Raw genomic sequence first — 9,631 nt, forward strand, 5'->3', positions numbered from 1 at the left:
TATGTGTTGCATCACCGTAAGAACGTCCGATAAAAGTACAAATGTAAATTGCAAGTCGAAAAACACATTGGTACATGGCGGGATTCGAACCCAGGATCTACAGATTACAAGTCAAGCGCTTAACCCCTGAGCTACCGATGCTTTGTATAATAAGAAACAGAATAAAATTGAATATTTGTAGCACCGTTATTAAAAAAAATAAACAAAACATTTGGTAATATAGATCTTGTTCGATCAGCCGACCTTAAACAACACGCAACAAATAAATGGATTGAATTTTATAATACCCCCCATCGCTTCGGGAACGCTCTCTGATTTTATGACGTACTGGACAGCGAGGAATTTGTGTCCAATTTTATGGAACCATCGTTAAGGATGATTAAAATGTTACAGTTCCCAACTTGGCAGCAAAGATAATTTACATATAGAATTGAAAAATCATTTAGCTACACAGACGAGCAAAATACTCATAGCATTTATACAACAAGAATATTTATTAAAATAATGCACACGTAGTTTTTATAATATAGTTTATTCAACTTTTAATGCTAAAATTAGTTATATGCGCTATAGTGAATTGCAAATACGTAAAAAAATGCAATATTTTTTTTATTAAAGTGTCCAGTAATCATAGTTTCCATTGAATTCAACAAGAAATATTTAACTTTCAAACGGCATGAAACTTAAACAGTTTTAATGATGGCATAAAATTTTACACAGATAATAAATGTCCGGGGCACAATAAATTTGAGGAAACAGATTATAAAATTTCACTTTAACTTTGACAGTTCACGTGTGGTTAAATTTAGTATGGCGATAATTTGTAGTCCACCGGGATATCGAAAATACAATAAAACTTTATAATGAGACAATTTTATAAATTTGTCCAAACGAATGCGACACATTGTGTTGTAATACAAAATTTATTGCCCATTGCAGAGCGAGCCGATGACTTATTGATACTAATTGTATCTCATTTCACATGCATTTTGTATCACAATGTAAGTAATTTTCAGAGCAGCAAAATCGGCTGACATGGGAACGGGCAAAAAGTGATGCATGGGGCCGCGGACGAGAGCGAAAGCGTGCCCGTGGCCCCGTCCCGATGCGTCAGAGGGCAGTCAGGTTTTAGTGGGTATTCTGGTCACCTTCTGTGGCCGGCGAGTCCCACACTCCCTACGCCATTGCACCGCCCGGCGTAGGCGTGCGTAAATGCATTTCCTGACTATAAAAAAAAAAAAAAAAAAAAAGTGATGCTTAATTACTAAACATACTAAATTTTAGTGTAGGTAGGTATAGCCTACGTAAGCGAAGAAAGCAAAAAAGTCCTTAATTTTCGTAATGCATTTGTAACTTAAACTCAAAATCTACTAAATTTCTAGTCAGTTTAAAAATTAATAAACCCCTAAATGCAAGCACTAATTTTCGATTTAAAAAAAAAACAAAATTGGAACACCAGGAGCGCAGTTACGCGGTAACATATAAATAAAATACAGACGAATTTATAACCTCCTTTTTGAAGTCGGCTTAAAATAGTTACATAACCTAACTATTATAATATTATATATTACATTTAGATTATATCAAATTAATATACTATTATTATCAATGAGAATTACTCGATTAATTGTATTGTATGTTAATATAAATTGTCAAATATCAAAACACTATAACAAAAGATTTCATTTACATACAATCAAAGTTCACGTCGCGCAAAATTATATGATCTTTCCTTTGGCATTCAAAGCTATGAACATCACAGTCATAGAGTTCTGGAGATGAGTTACGGCACTAATGTGACATCTACTATGACTTTTTGCTCACTCGTTATGTCTTCCTTCTCTCTCATGTAACGAAATAAGACGCAATCTTGCATATTTCCTTTCCACTTGAATTGACAACTTTTCAAATTAAATGTTTTATCTCTTTGTATTGAAAAGTATTATGTGAATTGAAAAGAAATGCTAGATATATTTTTTTTATAAATTAATGAAGGTTTTCACGTATTTTTTTGGATTGAATCTCCTCATAGAGTTTGTGTATGGTACTTATTTACACAATACCAGAGAAGTATTCATCGCTACGGCGTGGACGCGTTGAGTGCTCTTCATCTTCGACATTCATTATTTTATCTCAATTTATATAAAAAAGATTGTTACATCGAGCACAATGTTTTTTTTTGTTTCGAGAGAATTCTACTGTAAAAAAAACGAATCGCCCAACGTGGGGCTCGAACCCACGACCCTGAGATTAAGAGTCTCATGCTCTACCGACTGAGCTAGCCGGGCTGTATACCTGAAGGAACAAAAGCTGTTCTGTAACGATGTAGGTTGATTTAGGTAACAATTTTAAGCAGAAAGAACTAGAAGTTAGGGAATGAAACTCTAAACGAGAAAGTTCTCTTAGTAAGGTCATGTCGAATGTTATAATAAAATTTTCTTTATTAAAAAATAAATTAAGTTCTAAGTTTTATTTAAAAGGAGTCAAAGTGCGCATTAAGTTTGAATAAGCTTCGCAATAAAATATGAAATAAATAGCAAACGGTCTAATGTCAAGGACTCGCAGTAACTGAGTTCTCGTCAGACGGTTGACCTGGCTTTATGAACATCGTAACTGTTTGCTTCAGATGGCGGCAAATCAAACTTCTTTGTACTCAAAACGTTGAATTCAGAGTTGTTCAGAGACGGCTGTAATAATTATTTTGTATTAAAATAAAATCAACCATCTCCAAATCGAAGCGTTTGGTCGAAACGTGAAAGCATAAATTGAATTAAATATCACAGAATTATATGATTCTTGATCTATGACATACACGAAAAATAAATGTCAAACAGAAAAAAGTCTTTATTCTGTTGGGTTGTTAGGGTTCCGTACCTTATAGGATTACTTTGTTGCCCGTCCTTCCGTCTGTCAAGACCCTTTTTCTCAAAAACGCGTGACCTCACCACCTCAAAGGCCGGCAACGCATCTGCGGTTCCTCTGGTATTTGCTGATGTCCATGGGCGTCGTTGAACACCTCGGTGTTCCCGCTGCTCGTTTACCCCCTTCTGTTATAAAAAAAGTATCAAGCTGGAATTAATTTCTACTACTACTAAAGTTTATAATGTCGCAACTTTCCTCGACGTTACGAACATTTTGCAAGCATGTAAACTTTGTACGTACTACAATAAAAAATCAACATCATTGGCAAAGTTCTAACAAGTGCAGAGAACGCGGCCACCGTTAAGATGTAAACACGAGTTCAACATTATTTTACTTACAAAAAAAATCTTACTTATATTACAATACTAGCTGTCGCCCGCGACTCCGTCCGCGTGGATACCTATATAAAAAAACTAAAAAAAAAGGATCCTATGTCCGTCTCCATGCTCTAAGCTACCTTCTCACCAATTTTCAACCATATCGGTACAGCCGTTCTTGAGTTATAAATAGTGTAACTTACACGACTTTCTTTTATATACATACATATATAGATTATACATAAATGCAAATGCAAATGTTTTGGATGGATGGATGGATGTTTGTTTGAAGGTGTCTCCAAAATGGCATATAGGGTAATAATAAACTTTTTTTTTATCCCGTGCGGACTGAGACGCGGGGTATAGCTATTTATTAAATATTAATCATATAGCTATTGAATTAGTTTGTTGTACATTTACAAAGCAATGTCGCATCATCATTGTGCCGAGAGTAGGTCGCTGCATCACAAACCACTTTTATTTACCTCGTACATATCCATTAGCAAATCGATGTTGATAACTTTGATTTTAATCAGTGCGTGGATTTTACTGCGTTATTTTTCACATTACTTGCAATTTCAAACATTTTTAGAAAAAGAGTTAGGGAAATACAATAAGCATTTGCTTAACTCTTTTCTAAGAGTTAAATTGAGCACTTTTAATATTATAAATGGTAAAGGACTTTAACTAATCCTAGCAGCAACAACATAACTCACCACCGTTACCCAGAGGGGTAGGCAAACACCACGGACCACCATTTGGTGCGGTCCTGACACTCTCTCGCATCTGCTACTTTAATACACCTAAGCAAACATGACTTTTTCGGGTGATTTTAATGGAACTAGCATTTAAATAATATTGTTTATTTGAATGTCCGTAAATAGCGCCTGATGGTTTCTAACAACTCGCACCAATTTTAACTCAAGAACGATTGATTGCTGATAACTATAATATATGGTATAAGTTTGCTTTACTGTGATTCATTATATTCTTGGAAGTCTATAATTGTCGATTTCTGTCTAATAATTTTATTATCTCGCTCTAAATGTCATTCTTTCAACTAATTGTAGTTCCAGGTATTTCAACAAATTTCATCTATTCCTTCAACGTCAACAACAGTGTGGTTTTATTGCTGACTGCTGTAAAAGCAATAGTTATGATGCACATAAAATCCGAGAGCAATCTACTGTTTGTAGCTTATGAGTCGCGAGGAGCTATTCCTTGCTTTATTGCCTTCTTTTCCAATTTATTTGCTATGGTCTCTTTCAATGATTTCTATATGACATATTGTTTTTACGAAACAAATGTTTGTTTGTCTTTGTATACATTTATTCTACAATCGCGTTTTGGTCCTGATAATTTCCAAATCGGTTGGACTTGGAATTTTTGTCACTGCCAGGTACCTGATGTGTGCAGGTATATTATAGGTTTCTATCTGTAACGAAGTCGCGGACTACTACTAGTATTGAATAAAATTTGCGAATGTTTCAAAATAGTAGCAGTGACTATTTATCCTAATAAGGCTTACGTAATATATTTCCCAAACATTTGTATTTGCAAGTCATCAAGTAAGTCAAAATCGTTATTAAAAAGTACTAAAAGTTACGTCGAGTCCTTACGGTAATATAGTTATATAATATAAAAGATATACATAAGTCATAGTCCGTTAGACACACCTGTCCGGTTGTTTGTTTGTATTTGCAGAGCATTAGCATTTGCTCGACCATTCGCTTACCGTTACTAGGAGCTCGACAAACATTCCCCAACCTTTTGTTACTTTCTTTACCTAATAGCAAATAAATATACTTCTGTATTCCCCTTATTATATATCATATCCTTTTCTGAATGTGAATTTAAAAAAATACATTATGTAAAAGTAGAAAAATGCATTATACAGCCCAAATTGTAAGTAATATTACAATACTTGTAACTTTAAGCGATGACTCTTAAATACTAAATAGAAAGAGTAATAATCCAGGGATGTTGTACATAATGTAACAGATTTATACATAAAGAGGACGAGTAACATTTTATAGTATGCGTATATCAATGAAGTTGTGAAGACCACAAAGATTCTCGGGATCGGAAGGAGCAGTGTGTTATTTAATTTGAATGTTATCAAATTTCAACGTCAATATTTTATATTGTATGATTGTTTATCATCAGCATAATACGTGCATGCAACGTGCGTATTGCGATACTCATCGATATTTTAAAACTTACCGAATGCGGTTCACAAACTGGAAATAATTAGCAGCTGTCGATTCGACCATTATCGCCTTAATTATGTAAACTGATGAATATTTACACGAACTGCAGCGCAACCAGTTGCCAAATTATCTTTAATGGATTCCATAATTTCTTATCGGAAATTGATGTTATCTATTAATCCAACCTAATAATAGCCAGCGAAACTTGTTTAATAGGGGAAGCTATGAGAATAAACTGATTTGACTGTGGAAATGTCACAGTCTCTCGAAATACAGATGTGCACTAAAGGTATACATATTTTTGACTTTTATTTGTTCTATGATTGTTTAGGTTCTCTCGATCTTTTCCTATATGTATATTTTTGTCATTTTCTTCTGACTTACAGACCGATGTTTTTTTTTGGCTTGAATGTTAGTTCAGCCTTTTGTGGTTAACTCCAAGGCTTTATTTCTTTATATGGATTTTGATCATTTTCAAAATAATTCTTGTGTAAAAGATTCTAAGTTCTGAGTTTTAACGTGTGCTGTTCGAACTTGTGTAAAGTTGCAATGAAACAGTAATGTTATTCGGCAATAAAGCGACCCCAATGCCGCCACTGGCACTAGATATCTTTGTCCTTCGGAGTCAGAATTAGCTCCAACTGCACTCCTAATGAAAGTTGTCCGCTAGTTGAATAGGTATTGGAAATACTTGGAACAATCGCCGTCAACATCTAAATTGAATTAGTTTTGCGACCTCTATAATAATACGGTTTGCAAATTTGCTTTGATTCTATCAACTTCATATTTAGGCGGAATATTTTAGGATATTCAAATTCTCCAGTTGATAATAATTATGAGTTAATATTTACGAGCTACATTTTCAGTTAATTGTTGTTTTATTAACCGTAAAAAGTATTACCATAAAATAATTAGCTTTACAAAAACAATTCTGTTATTTTTTTACGGCAGCAAATGTAAACTCGGTGAATAATCCCTTGTTTTTATTAGGAGAAGTAAACAAAAAGGGAAACGCTGAGAGCTACGAGTAAAGTATGCCTGTAACAAGTTTATGAGCTTCTTTACTCGGATTAAATCTCAAATGAAAGTGAGCCCATAAACAAGTACTTTACGTATTTCGTAAACTAAGATATTCCTTTATTGATTGCGAAAGCGATATGCCTCAGACTCAGGTAACGAATACATAGACCAAACAAATATAAATTACTGATGAAAACAACTTCGTGTAATTTAATTTAAAACAAAAAAAGTAATGAAACTGTTTATTTCATGGGGATAAATTTAAATGTAATTTATTTTCTTCAAAGTTTGAACAGCCCGGCTAGCTCAGTCGGTAGAGCATGAGACTCTTAATATCAGGGTCGTGGGTTCGAGCCCCACGTTGGGCGAATACTTTTTGTTACTGAAGATGATATTTAACAAATGGAAATTCCGACAATTATTAAAGAATGAGAGACTATAATTATCATACGTTTTTGTTCAGTAGAAATCCAAGCTATATCGTTACGTTTATCAAAATGTTAATAACTAGGGTTGTACTTGTGTTTAGTAGCAATATGCTAGTACCAAGATGTCTGAGCTTTGACGCGGCAGAACGGAGACAACTTAGAACAACACATTCAGTCAACATTTAGTTGACGATCCTGTGTCTTGTGATCTATTGTCTAAAAAAGAAATTGAAAAACGGCGAAGGGGAAATGGGGAAAAAAATAAATTCAGTTTTTTTTTTACCCGAAATTACATCGGCACCAAAGATATGTAGTGGACGCAGGAATTATAATAAAATTTTAAATTAGTGAAGAACGACTTCGAATCTGATTCGTCGTAACTTTTTTACAACGCTACATCACCTATAATTTTTTTCTGATTCTTTTCTAAAAAAATAATTATTTTATATTTAATCATTATTTAGTTTCATTAAAGATTTTTTTAATATATTTGTTTTTAAAACACCCAATAGATGGCGCTGTGCTTTGGAGCCTCGATCAGAATTGATTTGGTTGAACGGTTTTTTGTAACATTCCTTTTGCTTTTGTTGAGTAGAAATAACATTTCTTTATAATATTATTTTGATAAAACTAGCTACATTGTGATGTGAAATGTGTTTCATATTACGAACAATAGATAAAAATCTAAAACATTAAGGAGAAATTCAATGAGAAAATACAATATATTTCAAGCTTACAATTTTCAAGAGAGATAGACATCATTAAAACAACAAAGGTTCTAGAAACGTGTAAAATTAATTTCGAATGCTCGAACTGATGCTGACAAAGCAAATGTTATTATACGTCTCGGCACACGAGAGCCGCAATCAAGAATGGATCACTCTCCCCCGCCCCCGTGCCCCCGTGTCACCTGCCCTGCTCTACTAAACGTGACAGGATTTGAACTTGTGTTTCCGTGTCACGTTCATATTTATATCTTGTAAATATTCTAACAATTATCAAACACTGACATAAAAATCTATAAATGTTATTCAACATGATAATAATCTGTTCAATTTACTATTATGCGAATGTATGCCTGAAATATAGAATGGATGTTAAACATAGTCTAAATGAACACATAGGCTTTTTTATGTAAAGTACAATGTAGTATTCTTAACATTGCTTATGATTCTTTCAATCTTCGTCAAGTCGGAATGTCTATTATTAAAAATAAAAACATTTAAGCAATGTATGTATGTACGGTTGAATGCATCACATGCGCTATACTACGCCACAAATTCACTGAAAAAAATATTTTTAATAAGCGAATGTAATTTTATCTGAATTCGTTTGTTTTAAATAATTTATTTAGTTTACTGTAAAAGGGTCTTCTAAAATGTACGTTGTATGTTTAGTTTTAATATTTTCTTGTATAGTTTGCTTCGAGTGTATAGTTATAAAATAAAATACAAGTACTCGCTCAGAACTTTCTCAACATAACGTTACATTATTGAGGACTCGGCTCTATCGAGCGAGCAAACTGCACAATAACACTCCTTTGTTACGTGTTTCTCTTTCAAGCTTATGTCTAACAATATATTTCTATTCTTAAATGTTTGTTGTACTACATGTTTCCATTGCCGAAACATTAAGACAACAGCATACGTATTATTACATGTCATTATGCAAAGAGGGTCATACGATAAAAAGCTTAAGCTTATGTTTCAACTTAGCTGACTACGGAAAGGACTATTCAAATATTATAACAAATGGTCACCGCATTTAACTATTTTTCCATTCAATGCTTTGTTGTTTACACATATGATTGCAGTTTCATGATATTCATATATGCGTCCACGCGCCGCGGCTGGACTTTAATTTTATCCTGCATTTAAGTAAATGAGGATTTTATTGTCATTTCGCGCACAAATTAAAACGGTTTCAAGTATATTGCATTATACTCTGTATTGTGTTATGTTAATTAGTATTAAAAACTGCGTTTCATGTTAACGAACTATCTGATTGCGTCTCTGTATCAGCCGCTGCAGCAACTGAACTGTTTCAATGTTGATAACATTTGGTTTAAAGTTCAATGTTGTTTAATATTTGTTTTTGAAAGCAGAGAAATTATCATTTTCGTTGAATATGTATGTTTATTGGTTTACTGAATATGAAAGTCTTAACTCATTTTATTGGTTTGTTTATTATTTATCAGAGCAAATCAAACGCTACAGCGTATCTTCTAGTTAAACGGATAAAAACTTTACTACGAGAATAAAATATAGTAACTTGAAAAGACTTTCTAAAATGTAATGAAAACTAACAATTGTAGAAAGAGACATCGTATTTATACTTTGTGAGAGTCACTCCAGACTCGATTGTCTCCGCGCTCCAAAGTTTTAAGTAATATTGTACTGATGGGAGCAATATAACATGCAAAATGTTATAGCTTCAAATACTAACAACTTGCCAACTTATTGTTACGACTACGACTAGCGAAATGATGCACCTTGTTCCCGAACCCTTAAAACTTTCATCATAAAACTCGAGCCGGATATTAAATTGATAAAATATTTTACTACAACCCAAAGAGAAGTGTATAATTTTTACTACTATGGCATAAAATAGAGAGGTATAAATCTCTAATTTAACATGATTAATAAAAGCAGATAACTAACTTAGAATCGATTAGAATCTTACTAATGTTAGTCATGCGAATGGATGGCTGAATATTTGTTAGAATGTATCTCCA

General features: G+C 33.2%; 2 non-coding genes across 2 annotated transcripts; one reads left to right on the forward strand and one right to left on the reverse strand.

The window, feature by feature from the left end:
* Positions 1-2,215: 2,215 nt before the first annotated feature.
* Positions 2,216-2,288, reverse strand: TRNAK-CUU (transfer RNA lysine (anticodon CUU)). Its single transcript has one exon. It is a non-coding gene; the product is annotated as a tRNA-Lys (tRNA).
* A 4,476-nt stretch (positions 2,289-6,764) lies between these two features.
* On the forward strand, positions 6,765-6,837 carry TRNAK-CUU (transfer RNA lysine (anticodon CUU)). Its single transcript has one exon. It is a non-coding gene; the product is annotated as a tRNA-Lys (tRNA).
* The last annotated feature ends 2,794 nt before the right edge of the window (positions 6,838-9,631 follow it).

This window comes from Papilio xuthus, unplaced genomic scaffold (genome assembly GCF_000836235.2).
Source record: "Papilio xuthus unplaced genomic scaffold, Pxut_1.1 DF826961.1, whole genome shotgun sequence".
Lineage (NCBI taxonomy): Eukaryota > Metazoa > Arthropoda > Insecta > Lepidoptera > Papilionidae > Papilio > Papilio xuthus.